The sequence below is a fragment of the Rhinolophus ferrumequinum genome (assembly GCF_004115265.2).
Source record: "Rhinolophus ferrumequinum isolate MPI-CBG mRhiFer1 chromosome 5 unlocalized genomic scaffold, mRhiFer1_v1.p scaffold_110_arrow_ctg1, whole genome shotgun sequence".
Lineage (NCBI taxonomy): Eukaryota > Metazoa > Chordata > Mammalia > Chiroptera > Rhinolophidae > Rhinolophus > Rhinolophus ferrumequinum.
This window is the reverse complement of record NW_022680355.1, coordinates 10,762,086-10,782,031: the sequence shown is the minus strand read 5'-3', so window position 1 is coordinate 10,782,031 and position 19,946 is coordinate 10,762,086. Positions and strand designations below refer to the sequence as shown.

At 40.4% G+C, this 19,946-nt stretch overlaps 1 protein-coding gene across 1 annotated transcript in view; it reads right to left on the bottom strand.

Moving 5' to 3' along the window:
- Positions 1-7,762, bottom strand: part of APBB1IP (amyloid beta precursor protein binding family B member 1 interacting protein) — a 107,620-nt gene extending 99,858 nt beyond the window's left edge. Inside the window, exon 1 of the mRNA XM_033100616.1 lies at positions 7,224-7,762. The gene's annotated coding sequence lies outside the window, so the exon portion shown is untranslated. The remainder of the gene's footprint in view (positions 1-7,223) is intronic.
- Positions 7,763-19,946: the final 12,184 nt, after the last annotated feature.

Below are 19,946 nucleotides of genomic sequence, written 5' to 3'. Positions count from 1 at the left end.
GTTCCCGGAGAGGGAGGCAGGAACAAGAAGCTTGGCTCTAAGGTACATCTGAGAAGATATATAAGGCAGACCTGAGTTGGCAGTGTAATTTTGGTCATTTTGTCTTTTGTTATTGGTGATTCTTCATCATTCTAGGATTCTAGAAACTTCCAGCAACATACAGCTTACAACACCCAGAGACGTCCTGACTTCCAGCCACGGACCTGGTGAGGCCTGGCTGGTTCCCAACCTCTCCAGTGTTGTTCTCCACGGATAGCCCTCTTGAGAACTGTTAGTATTTTAGAAGCTTGTATGCAGTTTGCAGCATCAGAAGACACCCTAACTTCCAACAACAACAATGGCAACAGCAGCAACATTCTTGAGAACTTGTTAGCAATGACAACAACAATATTCTTGGGAACTAACAAGCAGCAGTGTGGGAGATGCCTGAGTTTTTCTCAGCTACAGACCTGGCAAGGTTTTGATTTATGAGTTTTTCAGAGCTGTTCTGTCCCGGTTTGGTGAGCTTTTGGCATCTACTGTAATAGTTACTATCCTATAAAGCTTACTACTGCTTTTGGATACTCCTTACTGATGTTATTTGTGTATTTAGCCAAGTGATTTTTGATCAATAGTAAACATATATTGGGATCTCTTAAACTTACAAGTATGTGTACTCCTTTGACATGACATTGTTATCAATGTATATAGTTTAGTCTTAACCACCTTTACTTTCTGTTGTTAACACACTTTTTAAAAGTGTTTTTGCCTTTTGTTATTGATTAGATATTGCTAAATAGATAAATCAATTAGCCCCTCCCTAGTCTGCTCCTCCTCTTTCTCTCCCCCCCCCCCCCGCCTCCACTTGTCATTACAGATGCGAATGTTTTTATGTTTGATGTTGTCCCAGAGGTGACTTAAACTATTCTCATTTGGGGGGATTCGTATTCTTTTTACTGTTCCAATTGGGTATTTTCTGCTACCTTGTCTTCCAAATTGCTGATTTGATCCTCTGCTTCATCTAGTCTGCTGGTGATTCCTTCTCGTTCATTCTTCATTTTAATTATTGTATTCTTCATTTATGACTGGTTCTTTTTTTATGGTCTCTATATCCTTTTTTTAATGCTTGCTATCTCTTTGAAGAAGTTCTCATTAAGTTCCTTGAGCATCCTTATACCCATTGTTTTGAACTCTGTATCTGGTAGGTTTCTTGACTCCATTTCATTTAACTCTTTTCCTGTAGTTTTCTCCTGTTCCTTCCTTTGGGACATATATCTTTGTTTCCTTATTTTGGCAGCCTGTTTGTTCCTATGTATTAGGTAGTTCTGCTATGTCTCCCATTCTTGCCAGCGGCCTTATGTAGTAGGTGCCCTGTGGGGCCCTGGCATAGTCTCCCTGGTCACCTGCTCCGGGTGCTCCAGGAGTGTCACTTGTGTGGGTTGTGGGTGCTCTTCTGTTATAGCTGAGCCTTGATTCCTGTTGGCACACCAGTGGGTGGGATTGACCTTCAGGCTGACTGGCTCTGGGGTTTGGCCATGTCTAAAATTTATGGGCTGCGATGCTACTGAGTGGGATTCGCTCTAGTAGGGCTCTGGTGCCTGTTGAGTCAGCCTTTTGGGTGTGCCACTTGTGGGGCTAATTGTGTGGTGCTCTGCTGTGCTCTGAAGCCAACCTCCAAGTATGTTGGTTCTGGGGCCTCTCGGGAGGGGCTGTAGTGCACCTTTGTAGCTCCCACCAGGTAGTCCCCAGCCAGCCACTGTGACTGGCTGGGGACTACCTGGTGGGAGCTACAAAGAAATCCAAAGTTGTTTGCTTCCTGTGCTAAACCTGAAAGCATGTGGCAGAAGCCACTCTGTAAACTGAGGATGTCTGCCACCAGTACTGGGCCTGGGGTAGCTCCCCAAAAAGCCAGCACACTCCAAGGCCTGCTGCCACCTGCCAGCTCCCTTAAGGTTCAGCTACTGATAAAGACTCATGCAGTAAGCGAGTTGGGTGAGGCAGGGTCTCAGGGAGTCACCAGAGTGAGAAGAGCTGTGTTCACCAGATTAATGTAGATTCTGGCTTGGTGCCAGTGCTGAGCCTGGAGCTACTCAGAAGAGTCTCAGAGCACCCTGAGACCAGTTGCTGCCCATCTTCGGCCAGTGGTCTTCGATAATTTTCCAAGAAACAGTGCAATTCAGATAGTGCTGGCTGCTCACTGTGAAAGTGCCTCAGGCATTGGGGGAATTGGATGGGGTAGGGTCCCAGCAGAGTCATTAGGGTGGAGCCAGTGGAGTTCACTGACCAATTCAGATTCAGATTTGTCCATGGGCATGGGGGAGCGCTCAACACAAGATGGCTCTCTGCCATCTGCATGGGAGAAGGCCCCTTCACAGGGAACATGGTGACTGTCTTCCAGCCCTCACCTGAAGCCACAAACCTCAGTCTGTCCCCTGTATGCCTTTGATGCCCTCTGAGTCACCATCCCTCCACCGGAGCCCACAGTGAGTGCCCAGAGTGAGAGAGTCTGTGTGCAAGTTGTTTGAGAGAACATCTGAGTTTCTCCCAGCCTTTTTTGTCCCACCCAGATGGTTGGAATCCCCACTGTTTTTCACAGCCAGGTGTTGTGGGGCTCCTCTTCCTGGCACCAGTACTCTGGGCTGGGGAGGCCGGTGTGGGGCTGGGGTCTCTCACTCCTCTTGGGGGAACATACTTGGCTGAGATATACCTCCTGATTGTCAACCACCACATGGAGTTTTGGGCCAGCCCATTTTGCATCTCCACCCCTCCTACCAGTCTGGACGTAGTTTCTTTATATCCTTAGTTATAAAACTTCTGGTCAGTCAAACTTCAGGTGGTTCTCCAGGTTAATTGTTCTATAATTTAGTTGTAATTTTTATGTGTTCATTGAAGGAAGCAGGCAGAGTATTTATCTACTCCGCCATCTGGATCTCTCCCCTCAGACACCCTCTTAACTTCTTCAAACCTTTGCTCAAATCTTATCTTTTCAATGAGACCAGGTCTTACCAACTTCTATAATATCACAATTTTACTTCGCTCAACTTTGTCTTTTTTTATAGCACTTTTCACTTACTAATGTCTATGTTATTTACTTTTATGCTCATTGATTATTGCCTGTGTCTCCCCACTAGAATATAAGCTCCATAAATGCAGCGATCTTTAGCTCTTCTGTCACCAACATGTCCCAAGTACCTCGAATAGTGCTTGGCAAATCTTTTTGTAATGATTGAATTGTATTTAGAGAGGAAATCTAAGTAATATGGAAATATTAGCAGTTCCTAAGTTCGATATTCTTTATTACACTTAAAAGTTATAGTGTTCAGAATAATAATTGGCTCTATTGAGATAAAAGGGGAATGCTACTGAAAGTCAGAAGATACCTTGGTAATATTTTACTTCTTAAGCTGGGGAATAGGTATCCAGATGTTGGCTTTATTGTTATTTATTATAATTTACATATACATCATACACCATATTTTGTATGTATGAAATACTTCATAATAAAAATGGAAGGAAAAAATTAAATCTAGTCCAGTGTTTACTTGTTTTACTACCACTCTTTATTTTCTCTCCAGTGTGATATGTTATAACTCTCCGGACATAAATCTTCTAGCCCGTTTGTGGAAACATAATTGCTGCGTGATTTAGCATTTATTCTCCCTTCCTGGCCCATCGGTGACTCACTGATGAGGATATCAAATCAGAAAGATTCCCTGCAGAATTAGAAAAAAATATTATACTCACTGCTTCATTGATTTAATCAACCCTGCAAGCTATCAAGAGGGATTAGAACATAATAAAGATAAAAATGAAAACACGTGATTGCTGCTAAAGATTATTTTTGCAAAAGACGTATATAAAGGTAGCAACTTCACAACTGATTATACTAGCTTGTCTTCCCACTAAGAAGAAACTAACTAAAGAATTAACAAGGCAAGTTCTTTGCTTTCTTCCCTTCCTTTCATCTTCCCTTCCCTGACCCCAGTGTGGAGTAAGGATCTGATACTTCTCCCCCACTAGACTAGAAGTTCACTGAGGAAAGACCCCAGGTTTTTCCACCATTTGAGCCCTTGTCCCTGGTACAGCACCTTGAGCATTGGTATCAGACTGGCTCGGGTCAAAGGTCAGCTGTGCTTCTTACTCCCTGTGTAAGCTTCTTAACCTCTCTGTGCTTTCATTTCCTCAATGATAAAAGGGGGATAACAATAGTAGAAGCTCAGGATGTGAGAATTAATGAAATTATACATCTAAAATAGTTAGCACAGGGTCTGTACAGAATATCAGCTAAATAAAGATAATAATTATTATTTCGATTACTTGGTGATAAAGAGGAAACTGAGTTGACAAAAAAGATAGAAAATAGCTTTTAGGAGTTTTAATGATTCAAGTGCATAGTCAATGTTCAGGAAATATTTGGAAACTGAGATATGAGGAGGTGTGGTGCCTTGGAGTGTGACATCTCTGCCTGCTCATGCCTCAGGGTTGGTACCAATGGGGCCAGCTGGGTCTCAGGGGCTTGCAACATTTTGATGGTACAACCCAGAAGCGGAACTGATATAGTATTTGTATATTTAGCAAACACTTTTAGAGTCCTAACTATGGTGCCAGGAATTTGGCTAGGCAATAGGGATGCGGTGGTGGCAGGTCACATCCTCTAGTCCTTAGAAGCTGTTCTCTGGCTCTGCTTTGCCACACCTCACGTACAATCTAGCCTCTTAAACTGTTTATAGTTCATTCAATGCCCTTCCTTAATACTGCTATTCTCTCTTCTCAAGAGAAATCTAATTGCTACTCTTCCACATATATAGCAGTTTCCTCTAAAAGTCATGTTTTTCATGATAACTATAACTCTAATACATATAAATAAACATTACTACACAACGAATGTACCAATCTAATACCTTACATCCTGGCATTTATTATGTACTTGAATTTATAATAAATGCTTACACTTTAAGTCACTTGCTAGTTAAAATGATATGACTGGTATAAAATATATATTTTCAAACTAAAATATAATTATGTTAATAAGAATTGCTCTATTTTGAGGTGAGAATTACTAAGATTGTTCTATTGCCTATAAAATAAACTCATGACGTTCTATAAAATTGAAAAGATTTTGGTGTGATAGACTATAAAATGCAAAGTTAATTTGTTATAAGACCTGTGGAATCACTAAAGGGTTTTAGGTGTAAAAATAATTAAAACAAGATTGAAGAGGATTAGAAGTAAATAAAAATAATAATGCTGTTTGAAAGTAGGATGGTTTAAAGAAATCCAAAGTGGCAGATCAAACACAGTCATTTATGACAATGAATTTTATAAATAGCTCATTCCAATAATCATATGAAAATATCTAGAACTTTTTATTTATAAGTGAAAAAAGACAAAAAACAAACAAACAAACACAAAACAGTGGGTGATTGGTATACCTTCTTAGGATATAATAATACAAAAAAATTTAATGGACACGACATACCCTAATAAGTAATGTGTTTAAGATTTTTTTAAAAAAGACTTAAAGTAACTAAATCATAGAGTAACCCATATTACAAAGTTATATTTTTTGAGAAATAACAATTAAAAAATTTTAAATTTAATATTGATCTGCTTAAGCTTAGGGACATCAACTCCCTATGTCAGTTTGTCGATAGAATGGAAATTCTTACATATAGGCCAGAAATTGACTTTGTTTTTAGAGGAACTTCTCAGAAACAAAAGGCCTCAAAAGTGTTGATATTTCAGAATCTAACCAAATGTTTTATCATTATTTTCTCCATTCTCGTTTGTTAGTGGTCAGCAATTCTAACTTTGCCGGCATTCCAGACAGGATAAATTCAAGGAATTACAGCAATTCCTCAGTTGCTATTCTAATGACAGACATAATGTAGTCCAATAATCTTACTTTACTTATAAATTTTCTCAGGTCCAGAGAGGTTAAAGCAGCTTCATCAAGGTCACCTTTGTTCTAATTAAAGGCAGATATGGAACTAGAACCCAAGTTTCCCAAATACCCAGAGAAGACACAAATATTAATAATATTGTGAAAATTATTAAGTACTAATAGTCTGAAGATGACGTTAAATTTCTTAAACCTTTCACAACACATTTAACAGACAAGAAATACCATCTGGAAATATGATAGAAGATTTCTTCGTAGACTCTCTGTTAATTTTGCCAACCAGCATTAGGTAAGACTGCCCACGTGTTGTTTCAGTATTTCAGTGAGGCCGGAAGGAAAATTGCCACTGGAGGTTTATTCAAAGGGACAAAGAATCTTTATCTGAAATTTCTGTTCAAAGGCCTAGAATTTATAGCTATTATAGGTAATAGCTAGTACCTTTGCCTTTGTTTAAACCACATTATACCAACAGAAATAACAACCGGGGAGTAATAAACACATGTCCCTTTCCCCTGTACGTTAGTTACTTTATTTCTTTTTCTTTAATGATCACATGAAAAGTTCTTTTTGAACTGCTTTGCTGTGAATGGCTAGGTAGCAACGCATTTAAGTTTCCACGTGGTATGAATGATAAGAAATACCTCCCCAGAAGGAAAATAAGCCCACAGGGCAAGGTCTTCAGCGGGACCCTTGAGCTAAGGTCTTCCAGGATATATGGCATCCCACTGAGTTTCCTTCAGTCTATAAAACGGCACTCTGAACATTAATTTCCAAGACAAATTACGAAACTTGTGCTTGCTGTCTAAATCTTTCCTGTACCTTATTTTAAAACGAAAAGGGCAATAATTCGGAGTAAAGGTTATTTTTAAAAATAAAAACAGTTGTCTGAAAGTTTTAAAGGGAAGAAACACTCTAAGATGCGTGAGAACCACTCTCAAATTCTCACAGGACTTGTATTTAATCTACAGGGCCCTAACATGCCCCAAGAATCCCTTCAGAGTTGGTAAGGCTCCTGGCCCTGCCGGACAGGCGGCGGTTCATACCAGTGCTCGGTTTGATCTTGAAGCAATTTTCTGGGCAGGAAATCAAATCTGATAAACCAGAGCGCGGGGATGACGATCAGAAGCCCCAAACCCCCATGGAGCTGGGTCAAGTCTGGAGATACACGATGGGGACCCCGGGACTCACGCCCCTCGAAGACGAAGCTGGAGGGGGGTGCGCGAATTCACCCGGGAACGCTGAGTCGGGCCTTTGACCCCAGGGGCTTGACACATGATCCATGACAGCCCCGAGGGTCCCGGCTGCAGCTCTTAGCGCTCCCAGGCGGATCGGCGCCGCTTACCTCGACGGCTCTGCGGGGACTTGGCCGGGCGCGGGACGGCGACAGGGCACCAACCAGGGAGGAGATGCGGTGCACTCGGCTGCACCCGGCTCGGGTCCGCTGCTCCGGGAGGAAGTCGTGTCAGCCCTGCCCTTCCCCCGCCGCGCGCAGACGTGGGGCGCTCTCTTCTCTGCTTTGCATGGAGGTGCAAGAGGGGCGCCTCGTTGGGGACACACCCGGAGAAACACTGGAGAACGACTCCGAAAACTCGGGGCTGTTCTGTCCCGAATCATCGGGTTTGTCCCTTTTACTTCCCACCCCCCTACACCACAAACACGAAGAAAAAAAAATATTTTTATTTTTTTATTTCTGGGGAAAGTTGTGCCTTCCTGTTTCATTCCTCCTCTACCTGCGCCGCGCGCCCCCTTCTTTTTGGAGCGTCCCCTGGCGAAGTGACAACCTCTTTTGTCGCCTCGAAATGTTATTAGTGGCTAAGGGATTTGGGGCCAGATGATGGTTCCATAAAGCCCTAGGAACCGATTTCTTCCAAAACGATCTCCGTAAGTGTTTACTCCAGCCCTTTCTGTGCTTCCTCTTTCGGGCCAGTTGTGCAAGGCCTGCTTTGCCGCAGCGGATTGCCAGCCCGCAGGGGAGGCTGCGCGGGAGTGGGGCGCGGAGCTGTCCCGCGCGTCCCGCCCTCCGGCCCACTGGGAAAACGCCTCTGCCCGGAGTTCAGCGGGGTCTGCCAGAACCCCGGGAGAGGGCGGGGGTGGGGGTAGGGGTTGGAAGGGCGGCTCAACACAGGACATTTCTCAACAATCAGATTGGCAACCCCCCCCCCCCCAAGATTAACGACACTCAGCGGGCGGGCGAGGCTGTGGCCTCTCACATATTGCTGGTGGACATCCAAAATGGTATGAACCCTGGGGGCGAAGGGGGTGTTGCATTGGGCAATGGCTGTTTAATTTACATATGCAATTACCCTTTGACCCAGAGATGCCACTTCTAAGAATGTATTCCGAAGATACAGTGATGGAAAGAAGTAATGCATATGCACCAGACCGCCTGATTTGTAACAGCCAAGGACTAACCGGAAATAACCCCAGACTGCTGGGAGTGGAGTTTTCTGAGAGGAAAGTGGCGAGATCCGAAAATACAGAAGTTAAAATCAGTTACGATTTGTACATGTGGGTGAACGAACCTCCTCTTCCCCTATGCAGCTGTGTCTTCAATATGTGGGGAGGTGGTGGAGACATGAAAATGTAAATTAGAAATATAAATTAATTAGGTAATTTCAGATACTTCAGTTATTTATTTAATGAGAAACCATTAAGCACCTACTCTTCTAAGAACAATGAAAACAAGTACTGAAGGAAATAATTCCTTCTCTCACAGATGGTACATTCTGTTGGGTGAAAACAAACAATACATTGATATCTAACATGGAAAGTAACGTAAGTATTTTGAGGGAAATTAAGAGGTGAGGGATAGAGAGTGACAGGAGTGGGGATGGAGTCACTATACTAATTAGGGTCATCAAGGAAGATCTACCTGATAAGTGACACCTGAGTCAGACCTAAAGGCATGAGAGATTAATCCATGTGGATTTCAGGATGAGACTATTCCAGGCAGAAGGACCATTCAATGGTCCTGAGTGAGGAGGGCATGAGATGTTGGAAAAACAGCAAGGAAGGGACTATTGTGGCTAGAGCAGGGACTTTGCTGTGAGTGATGGGATGCCACTGGAAGGTTCTGAGCAGAGTCATAGCGCTATATAGAAAGTCAGGTCAAACAATGGAGTGAGTTTCACGGGAAAGGAAAGAAGGTCAGGGAACACCTCTTTGCAAAGTGATATAAAGGGGCAATCATTCAGAGACTTGGAAAAGCTTTCCAAGAGAAGGGAGAGCAAGAAAAGGTCTTGAGATGGAAAGGTAGAAGGTTAGAAAGAAGGCCAGTGTGATTGGAATATAGCGCAAGAGTAGGGCAGAGAGGTAGGCAGGGGTCAGATCAAGTAGGGCCTTACAGTTAGCTTTGAGGACTCTGGGTTTTATTTTAATTGCAATGGTCAACTATGGGTAGATTTTCAGCATCGTTGAAAACATGATTTAACTTCTGCTATATGCCATCATGCTGGTTGGTGACTGGAAAATAGATTGAATGGGGCCAGAGAAAATGCAGTGAGAGATCACTCAGATTGAGACAATAGTACAGGTGAAAGATGATGGTAGCTTTCATCGGGATTTTTACAGTGCGGATGGGTGAGAAGAGTTTGGATTCAAAATACAGTTTCAAAGCAGAACCAACACCGTTTGCTGATAGGCTGGCACAGGGTTGGGGGAATGGCGGAAGGGATTAGAATTGAATGGAAACCAGTGTGACTGGAGTCCTGGGTACCCTCCTGTGAGACAAGGCCAGTTAAAGATCAGTAGGGACAAACTGTGTAGACCATTTGCACCGTGTCAAGGATTGTTTTCTCATCCTAGATGCAAAGAGATTGTGTTAAATAACATTTTAGGCTGGCAGTTGGTGGGATTTGTGTTTTAGAAACATCACTCTGGCTATAGTTTGGTGAATTGAACGGGTGAGGAAAAGAATGGGTACAGGAAGATTTCGGAGCTAGCCTGGGACAAAGATTATGTTGGGTGGGGCTAGGTTGCCGGCAGTGGAAATGGAAAGAAGTGGATGGACCTGAGAGATATTTAGAAGGTGGTGACAGGAGATTGTGATGACTGGATATGGGTAGAGTGAGAAAGAGGGAGGAGCCCAGGATGACTCCCAAATCAGGCTTGGATAATTGTGGATGACACTGTCTTTCATTGAGATGAGGAAACTTGGAAGAGGACTATTTGGGGAGGGGAAGATAATTAGTTTTTTTTTGAGCAAGTTGAGTTTGATAAGCCTCTGAAACATCCAGGTGGAGACTTCCAGGAGAGGGCTGTGTATGAGAGTCTGATGCTCAGAGGAGAGTGCGTTTAGAGTTAGAGATACACAGTTTGAGTAATCTACCTACAGGTGACCATTGAAGAGATTGCTTGGAGAGAAAAGAGTGGGATGAGAAAACAGCTTGAGGTTAAGCTTTAAGAAATACCCTCATTCAAAGCAGAGGAAGCTGACCCTGCAAAGGAATTAGAGGTAGAGCTCTAAAGGGGTAGGAGGCAAACCTAGAGAAGGTAATGTTGTGGAAGTCACAAGAATGGAAAGGAGTAATCAGTTATGTGCATATCTGGAGATGTTGAAAGGAATGTAAGATGAAGACTGAGCCCTGCCCACTGGCTTTAGCAAAGTTAGTGACCTCAGAGACCTTTTTCAATAGCATCATGTGGCTGGAGGCCAGACTAGGTTGAGGAGTGAATAGGGTGTAAAGAAATGAAGGCTTTATTTCTTGGCTTCTATTCTGTTCCACTGATTTATGTGTCTGTGTTTATGCCAATACCACACTGTTTTGATTACTATAGCTTTGTAATATAGTTTAAAATCAAGGAGTGTGATGTCTCACGAGGAAACGTTTTTCTTTTTTCTTTTTCTTTTTTTAAATAAAAAGATGAGCCACTAATGGTCTGCAAGTAACAACGAGGACCATGGAGAACAGCAAACTTCTTCTGAACGCTACCTTCATGGAGTATGAAAGAATAAAACTACTCTCTGTTTGAGAGAGCTGCTGTGGAAATGGTGTCCTTGGTTAAAGCTCCAGTATAGAGGACACTCCAGAGATAGCTTCAAGATTCAGGAGTGACAGTGAAAGAGTTTGGGAGGTGGTGAAGGCAATGATAGAATGACTCACAGGCAAGGAAGAACACAATATCATGTGATGATGGTGTGGGAGAAAATTCCTCAGGTGGCTTCCTCTTTGCGGAGGGACTTCATGAAGCAGACTTCCTGGAACTTATCTGCAGAGGATGGTTTGTGGCTAGAGAATGTGGGCTATGGGACTGTAGAGGAACTCGGTTTAAATTGAGTTTGATTTTAACTGTCTTACTGCCTCACTCTTTTGGCATGTCTACCAAGTCCAATATGTGTTTTGGTCCATCTCTTCCTGGCTAACAAGTGCTTTCACCTTCTGGCAAGAGATCTGGGTTCACCTGTATCAAGAATCCTGCTACCATCTCTATTTTTATTAAGAAATACTATACATATTATAAAATTGTAATAAAGACCAAAAAAAAAGAACCCTGCTTCCTTTTTTTGGGGGGGGGGGGTAAGGAGTATTTTTTTCTTTCGTTTAGCATTTTTATAAAGTTTTGCCAATTTATTTGATTTGGCTTATTCTTAATTGTAGGGACTATTTGTTTCTGATTTAAATATATTGCTTTAATGCCATCTGTCATCTGTAGCAGACTGCTTTCCAAAGATGGTAGCAACCATCTCTCCCTTTCCTATCAAGAAGTAGAGTCCATTTCTCTCCTTCCCTTGTGAATCTGGGCAGACTTTGTGACTGCTCTGACCAAATGAATGTGGTGGTGGACTTAGCACTTAGCTGGCTCTTTTAGCCTTGGACAGTCATCAAGCAGAGTACTCCTGCACATGGAAAGACCACATGGAGCACTGAGGCATCAGACATGAGATGAAGATGCCATCTTGGACACCCAGCCCTGCTAAGGCTCCAGAAGACTCTAGTCCCAGCTCTTATCTCAATGAAACTGCAGGAGTGACCGGGGAGAACCACCCAGCCAAGCCGAATCAACCCAAGAGCCCTGAGAGGTAATGATAAATAGCTGTATTAAGCCTCTACGTTTTGGTTTGTTCACAGCAACAGATACTCAAGACACCATCTTGGGTACCGCTGCTTCTCATTTTTCTGTTCTGGTAAAGCTTCTGTGCTTTCATTTTTAAGATATAAACTGTCACTAAAAAATAACTCTGCTCATGAATGTCTCATTGAATCATAACACGCATAAGTAATTAGTGTACTATAATTATATGTTTTATATCTAGTGTATATAGTTCCTCTTGTCTGCTAAGAAAATTCTCCCTGGCCTTTGTTCTCAGCCATCCCCTTCCTGCTCCACACCCCAGTGAGAGTCTGCAGGTGGAGTTCCAGAAAGGCAGGGATGGAAGAATAGAGGCAGGAGAAGGGAGGGAATAAAGAGAGATCAACAAGACTTGCAAGAGGATTTTTGGTGGGCAATTGAGAGCAAATCAAGGGGAAAGATGATTTGGAGACACTGCAGAATATAAGAGAGGTAGACAGTGAGAAGAAAGGGAGGGGGAGGGTCTTAAGAAATTTGCACTTGGTTTAAAATTGAACTAGGCTGATGGTTTCTTTGCACTGACACTGAGCAGAAGCTATGCCCATGGGAGCCCAGTGTTAGGTTACTTAATAAGCATTAACATCTGTGAAATACTAGGATATATATGTTGTGATTGCTACCTATTATCATTGGCTAAAAGAACAAAACAAACAGGGAATGTTTGATTTGCAAGAAACCAAATCCATTCAAACTGGCTCAAGCCAAAGGAAGTTCTTGGAGTGAAGCTCTGACAGTTCACTGAACTCACACAGGAAGTACAGCTGGGCCTCTTGAGGGATTACTCTATAAATATAAATGTAATAAATACATTTATAATGTATAACTATCACCACCACCCATCTCCATCTCTCTTTTCATCTTGTAAAACTGACACTCTATACCCATTGAAAACTAACTCCCTATTCTTCCTTTCCCCAGGCCCTGGTAACCACCATTCTGTTTGCTGTCTCTATGATTTTGACTAAGTAGCTCATATAAGTGGAATCATACAATGTTTGCCTTTTTAAACTGGCTTTAAAATTTTTTTTTCACTTAGCATAATGTCTTTAAGGTTCATTCAGGTTATAGCTTAAGTCAGAATTTTTGTTCTTTTTAAGGCTGAATAATATTCCATTGTATGTATAGACATATTTTGTTTATCCATTCTTTCATTAATGGACACTTGGATTGCTTCCCTGTTTTAGCTATTGTGAATAATACTATGAACATGGGTGTAAAATATCTCTTTGCATTCCTGCTTTCAATTCTTTTGGGTGTATATCCAGAAATGGAATTGCTGGATCATATGGTAATGCTATTTTTAATTTTTTGAGGACCTGCCATACTGTTTTCCACAGTGTCTATACCATTTTACGTTCCTATCAACGGTGCACAAGAAGTTCAATTTCTCCACACCCTCACCAATACTTATTTTCTGTCTTTGTTTTTTGATAGTAGCCACCTTAATGGGTGTGAGGTGGTATCTCATTGTGGTTTTGATTTATATTTCTCTGATGAGAAATATAATGTGCTTATTGGCCATCTATATATCTTCTTTGGGGAAATGTCTATTGAAGTTCTTTGTCCACTTTTAAAATTGGTTTGTTTGGTTTTCTTATTGTTGAATTTTAGGAGTTCTCTATATATTCTGAAAATCAATCCCTTATCTGATATATCATTTGAAAATGTTTTCTCTTGTTTTGTGGGTTGTCTTTTTACTCTGGATGTTATCTTTTGATGCACAGCATTTAAAATTTTTCATGAAGTCCAATGTATCTATTTTTTTCTTTGGTTGCCTGTGCCTTTGGTGTCATAGCTAAGAAATCATTGCCAAATCCAATGTCGTGATGCTTCTGCTCTATGCTTTCTTCTAAAAATTTATAGTTTTAGGTCTTACATTTACGTCTTTGATCCGTTTTAAGTTAATTTTTGTTGAAAAGAGTGTCCTTTCCCTATTGAATGGTCTTGGCACCCTTTTCCAAAATCATTTGACCATATACCTGAGGACTCTCTATTCTATTCCATTGGTCTATAAGTTTGTCTTTATGCCAGTACCATACTGTTTTGATTACTGTAGCTTGGTAGTATGTTTTGAAGTCAGGAAGTGAGGGTCCTCCAACATTGTTCTTCTTTTTCAAAATTGTTTTGGCTATTGAGAGTCCTTTGGGGTTCCATATGAATTTTAGGATGGTGTTTTCTATTTCTGTAGAAAACAACATTGGAATTTTGATAGGGATTGCATTGAATCTGTAGATTGCTTTGGGTAGTATTGACATCTTAACAATATTAAGTCTTCCAAGCCATGAACATGGGATGTGTTTTCATTTATTTATCTCTTCTTTAATTCCTTTCAGCAGTGTTTTGTAGTTTTCACTGTACAAGCCTTTAACCTCCTTGGTTAAATTAATTCCTAAATACTTTATTCTTTTTGATGCTATTGTAAATGGAATTGTTTTCATAATTTTCTTTGCAGATTGCTCATTGTTAGTGTATAGAAACGCAGCTGATTTTTGCATGTTGACTTTGTATCCTGCCACTTTGCTGAATTTATTTATTAATTTTAACCATTTCTTTTTTGTGAGGAATCTTCAGGGTTTTCTACTTATAAGATCGTATCATTTGCAAACAGAGATAATTTTACTTCTTTATTTCCAATTTGGACGGCTTTTATTTCTGCCCTTTGCCTAATTGTTTTGGCCAGAACTTCCAGTATTTTGTTGAATTAAAGTGGTGAGAGTGCACATCCCTGTCTTGTTCTTGATCTTAGATGAAAAGCTTTCAGCCTTTCATCACTGAGCATTATGTTTGCTGTGGATTTTTCATGTATGGCTTTTACTATGATGAGATAATTTCCTTTTACTCCTAGTTTCTTGAGAGTTTTTATCATGATAGGATATTGAATTTTGTCAAATGCCTTTTCTGCATCAATTGAGGTGATCATGTGATATTTTTCCTTCATTCTGTTAATATAGTATATTACTTTGATTGATTTTCGTGTGTTGAATCACCCTTGCATTCCAGGAATAAATCCCACTTGGTCATGGTGTTTAATCCTTTTAATATGCTGCTGAATTTGGTTTGCTAGTATTTTGTTGACAATTTCATCTCTCTTTTTGTGCCGGTATGATTTTTATCCAATATTCTCTGCCCAACTGCTTCTTTCTTTTTCTTCAAATCAGCTTTCTTTGCTCTACTTCCAACACAGCCACTTCCTCGGATTAGATCTCCTGGAATCCGTATTTTGAGATGGAGATTTCCATGCACAAAGTTCATTGGGAATGACTTCAGGAACAATGCCTGTAAAGGAGTGAAGGAAGTAGGATCGGGAGGAAGAAGTTTAACTATGGTGTATTGACAACAGAGGCCTTAGCCAATTCTACAGAAAGCTCTAGGCAAGACCCCTGAATTCCTCATACTGAGGAGTTATTGGATGCTCCTGTCCCTGGGGAGGAAGGCATACCCTTAGACAAAGTGGTTCCCTTTAGTCAAGGAAAACTCTTGGGGAGGGACTCAGCTACTGAGCAGTTAGCAGCTACCATTCCTGCAGAGAGGACATTGAGCTTTGGGCATCTACTTTAGGTACCCAGTTCAGATTGACCTCATGTCCCATCTGAAACACCAACTGAGTTCCTATGTTCCACTTCCAAGTTCATAGGAGTGAGAATATGGCAGACCATATTTGATGAGGTATATTTCTCCTGTTCTGATTAGTTCTGGCTCTGGAAGCGAGGACCTGGGGCATATTATCTCCTGGATATTAACTCATACGTTTGCTAATATCCAATTATCAAAAAGTTATAATTTATCTTTGATTGTAAGTGCAAATCAGTAAAGATTTGGTAATCAGTCTCTAAGGTAGACATTACTTAACTAACATTTTTGTTGAAGAGTAGTTATGTTTTATTGAAATAGCAGCAAACATTCAGATAAATATGATTCCAAAAGTCAAAATGTTTATGCATGTAGGGATGTTTCGGTGTGTAGAGGGGTTATGTAAAAATGAAAAATCAAGCCCACATTTATAGAAGACAGACTGAATAGTTACCTTTTAACAGCATTTTTTGTTTATCATCTCTACAGTTTTACCTTTTCCTGCATGTCATATAAATGGAATCACACAATAGGTAGCCTTTTCGGATTGGCTTCATTCACTTACCAATATACATTGAAGATTTATTGACGTCTTTGTGTAGCTTCATAGCTCTTCCCTTTTTATCACTGAATAGTATTCTATTGGGTAAATACACTGTAGTTGGTTATCCATTCACCAAAGAAATCTTTATTGCCCCCAGTTTTCAATGATTATGAGTAAAGCTGCTATAAACATACACATGCAGGATTTTGTGTGGACATAAATTTTCAAATTAGTTGGGTAAATTCCTAGGAGCATGATTGCTGGATTATATGATTGTGTTTAGTTTAGTATGAAATTGCCAAACTGTCCTCCAAAGCAACCATACCATTTTGTGTACCCACTAACAATAAATGCTCCTGTTGCTCTGCATCCTCACCAGCGATTGGCATTGTCAATTTTTTGGACTTTAGCCATTTTAATAGGTCTGTAGTTGCATCTCATTGTAATTTTGATTTGCATTTCCCAAATAACAAATGATGTTGAGCATCTCTTAATATGCTTATTTATGATCTGTAGGTCTTCTTTTGTGAGATAGTCACTCAGATCTCTCCCCCATTTTTGTTTGGTTTTGTTGGTATTATTGTTGAGCTGTAAGAGTTCTTTATTTATTTTGGGAATATTACATTTTTAATATCCAATTTCTGTTCAGTCATTATTAACCTTACCAAGGCCTGAAAAACCCCTTCTTTCACCCCCATTCTCTTTCACACAGTGGTGGCCAATGGCAGCTACCACCAGTCAGCTTTTGTATGAAAGACCAAATTTGGTGAAAGGTGATATAGAGCTGTCGATGTAAAATGTGCAAAAATGCAGGCTATAAAATCTATATTTAAAATATTTTCTCTATTAAAAAAGGTCATGTGTTTCATCCAGTGTGACTCTCAAGGTGCACAATAGAACCACAGAGGGTGCCATAAAAATACTGCTGTCTTAGCCAAAATCTTTTTAATTAATTAATTAAAATTTAATTAATTAATTAAAAAGATTTTTATTAAAATATAGCTAACATACAATATTATATTAGTTTCAGGTGTACACCATAGTTATTAAACATTTATATACCTAAAGAATTGATCACCATGATAAGTCCAGCAACCATCTGACACCATACAATGCTATCACAATATTATTGACTGTATTCTTTATGCTGTGCATTACATCCCTATAACATTTGTTTTATACCTGGAAATTTGAACCTTTTATTCACCTTCACCTTCATCTCTTTTTAATTTTTCAATTACAGTTGACATTCCATATTATTTTCTATTAATTTCAGGTGTACAACAGAGTGGTTAGACATTTGTATAATTTAAGAAGTGATCCCCCATGATGGGTCTAGTACACATCTGGTACTATGCATAGTATTAGCATATTATTGACTCTATTCCCTAAATTGCTTTACAGCCCCATGACTATTTTGTAACTACCAATTTGTACTTCATAATCCCTTCACCTTTTTCACTTTGCCCCCAGCACCCTCCCATCTATCACCCCAGCAAATCTAGTACCCATCTGACACCTTACATAGTTATTACAATATTATTGACGATATTCCTTATGGTATACCCTACATGTTCGTGATTACTTGTAACAACCAATTTGTACTTCTTAATTCTTTTCCGTTTTCTACCCACTCCTAACTCCCCTCACATCTGACAACCATCAAATTGTTCTCTGTATCTATGAGTTTGTTTCTATTTTGTTTGTTTGTTTACTCTGTTCTTTAGGTTCCACATATAAGTGAAATCACATTGCATCTGTCTTTCTCTGTCTGACATACTCCATTCAGCACAGTACCTTCCAGGTCCATCCATGCTGTTGCAGATAGCGAGAACCCATTCTCTTCCATAGCCAAGCAATATTCTGTTGTATATATGTATGTACCACCTACTCTATCCATTCATCCATCGACAGACACCCAGGCTCCCTCCACATCTGGGCCATTGTAAACAATGCTGCAATTAACATATGGATGTACATGTCCCCTCGAAGTAGTGTTTTGGGTTTCTTCAGGTAAATACCCAGAAGGGGATTACTGGGTCCTTCTTTGTCTCTTGTTATAGTTTTGGTTTTAAAGTCAATTTTGTCTGTTATAGGTATTGCTACTTCAGCTTTGTTTTGTTTTGTTTTGTTTTTTTTCCATTTTCATGAAATATCTTTTTCCCATCTCTTTACTTTCAATCTGTGTGTGTCTTTTGGTCTGATGTGAGTCTCTTGTAGGTAGTTTAGGCAAGAGTCTTATTTTATTATCGATTCAGCCACTCTATTTTTTGATTGGAGTATTTCATCTATTTACATTGAAAGTGTTTGTTGATAGATATGCAACTATTGCCTTTTATTATTTATATTTTTGATATTTTTTTTGGCTTAAAGAATTCCCTCTAATATTTCTTGTAATACTGGTTTGATGATAATGAAGTCCTTTAGCTTTTTCTTGTCTGGGAAACTCTTTATCTGTCCTTCGATTCTAAATGTCAACTTTGCTGGGTAATCTTGGTTGTTGCTTCTCACTTTTCATCACTTTGAATATTTCATGTCAATCCCTTATGGCCTGCAAAGTTTAGAAATCAATTGACAACCTTATGGGAGCTCCCTTGTAGGTAATAAACTGCTTTTGTCTTGCCTCAAAGATTTTCTCTTTGTCTTTAACCTTTGGCATTTTGTTATGATGTGTCTTGGTGTGGGCCTTTGGATTCATCTTGTTTGGGACTCTGCACTTCCTGGGCTTGTATGTCTATTTTCTTCACCAGGTTAGGAAAGTTTTCAGTCATTATTCCTTCCAACAGGTTCTCAATTCCTTGCTTTCTCTCTTCTTCTGGTACCCCTATGATGTGAATGTTGTTACACTTGGTGTTGTTCCAGAGGTCTTTTAAACTACCCTAATTTTTTTGGATTCCTTTTTCTTTTTGCTGTTCTGACTGGGTGTTTTCTGCTACCTTGTCTTCCAAATCGCTGATTCAATCCTCTGCTTCATCTAATCTGCTGGTGATTCCTTCTAATGTATTCTTCATTTCAGTTATTGTATTCTTCGTTTCTGACTGGTTAATTTTTATGTTTTCTATCTCCATTTTTATGTTTCCTATGTCTTTGTTGAAGTTCTTTCTGATATCATTGAGCATCCTTATACCCAGTATTTTGAATTCTGTATGTCGTAGATTGCTTGCCTCCATTTTGTTTAGTTCTTTTTCTGGAGCTTTGGTCTATTCTTTCATTTATGACATATTTCTTTGTCTACCCATTTTGGTTGCCTCCCTGTGTTTGTTTCTATGTATTAGGTAGGTGCTATGTCTCTCAGTCTTAGTGGAGTGGCCTTATGTAGTGGGTTCCCTGTGGGGCCCAGTGTGCAGTCTCCCTAGTCACCTGAGCTGGGTGCTTCAGCTGTGTTTCTTGTGTGGGTTGTGTGTGCCCTCCTGCTGTAGTTGAGCCTTGGTTGCTCTTTGCATGTTAATGGGAAGGATTGACCTTCAGACTGATTGATTGTGAGAACTGACCATGACTCCTGTGGAGGAGTTGTTGTGCAGGGGTTGACTCTACGGAACAAGATGCACTTTAGCAGTCCCTCCCCAGACTTCCCTTTGGGTGTGTCATTCATAGTGGTGGTTGAGTGGTGCTCTGGTGTGATCTGATGCTGGCCATTGGGTGTGTTGGTTCTGTGGTCTCTTGGGAGAGACTGTTTCAGCTGCTGCCTGTGCCCTGGCCAGGACCTCTTGGTATGAGCTACAAAGTGATCTGCAGATGGTTGCCACTTGTGCTGGGCTTGGAGATGCCTCAGAGAGTTTAAACTGTGAACCAAGGCTGGCTGCCACTAGTGCCAGGCTTGGGGGTGCTTAGCAAGATTTGCTGGGCATCTCAAGGCCAGATGCTGCTAGTTTGGTGTTTGTG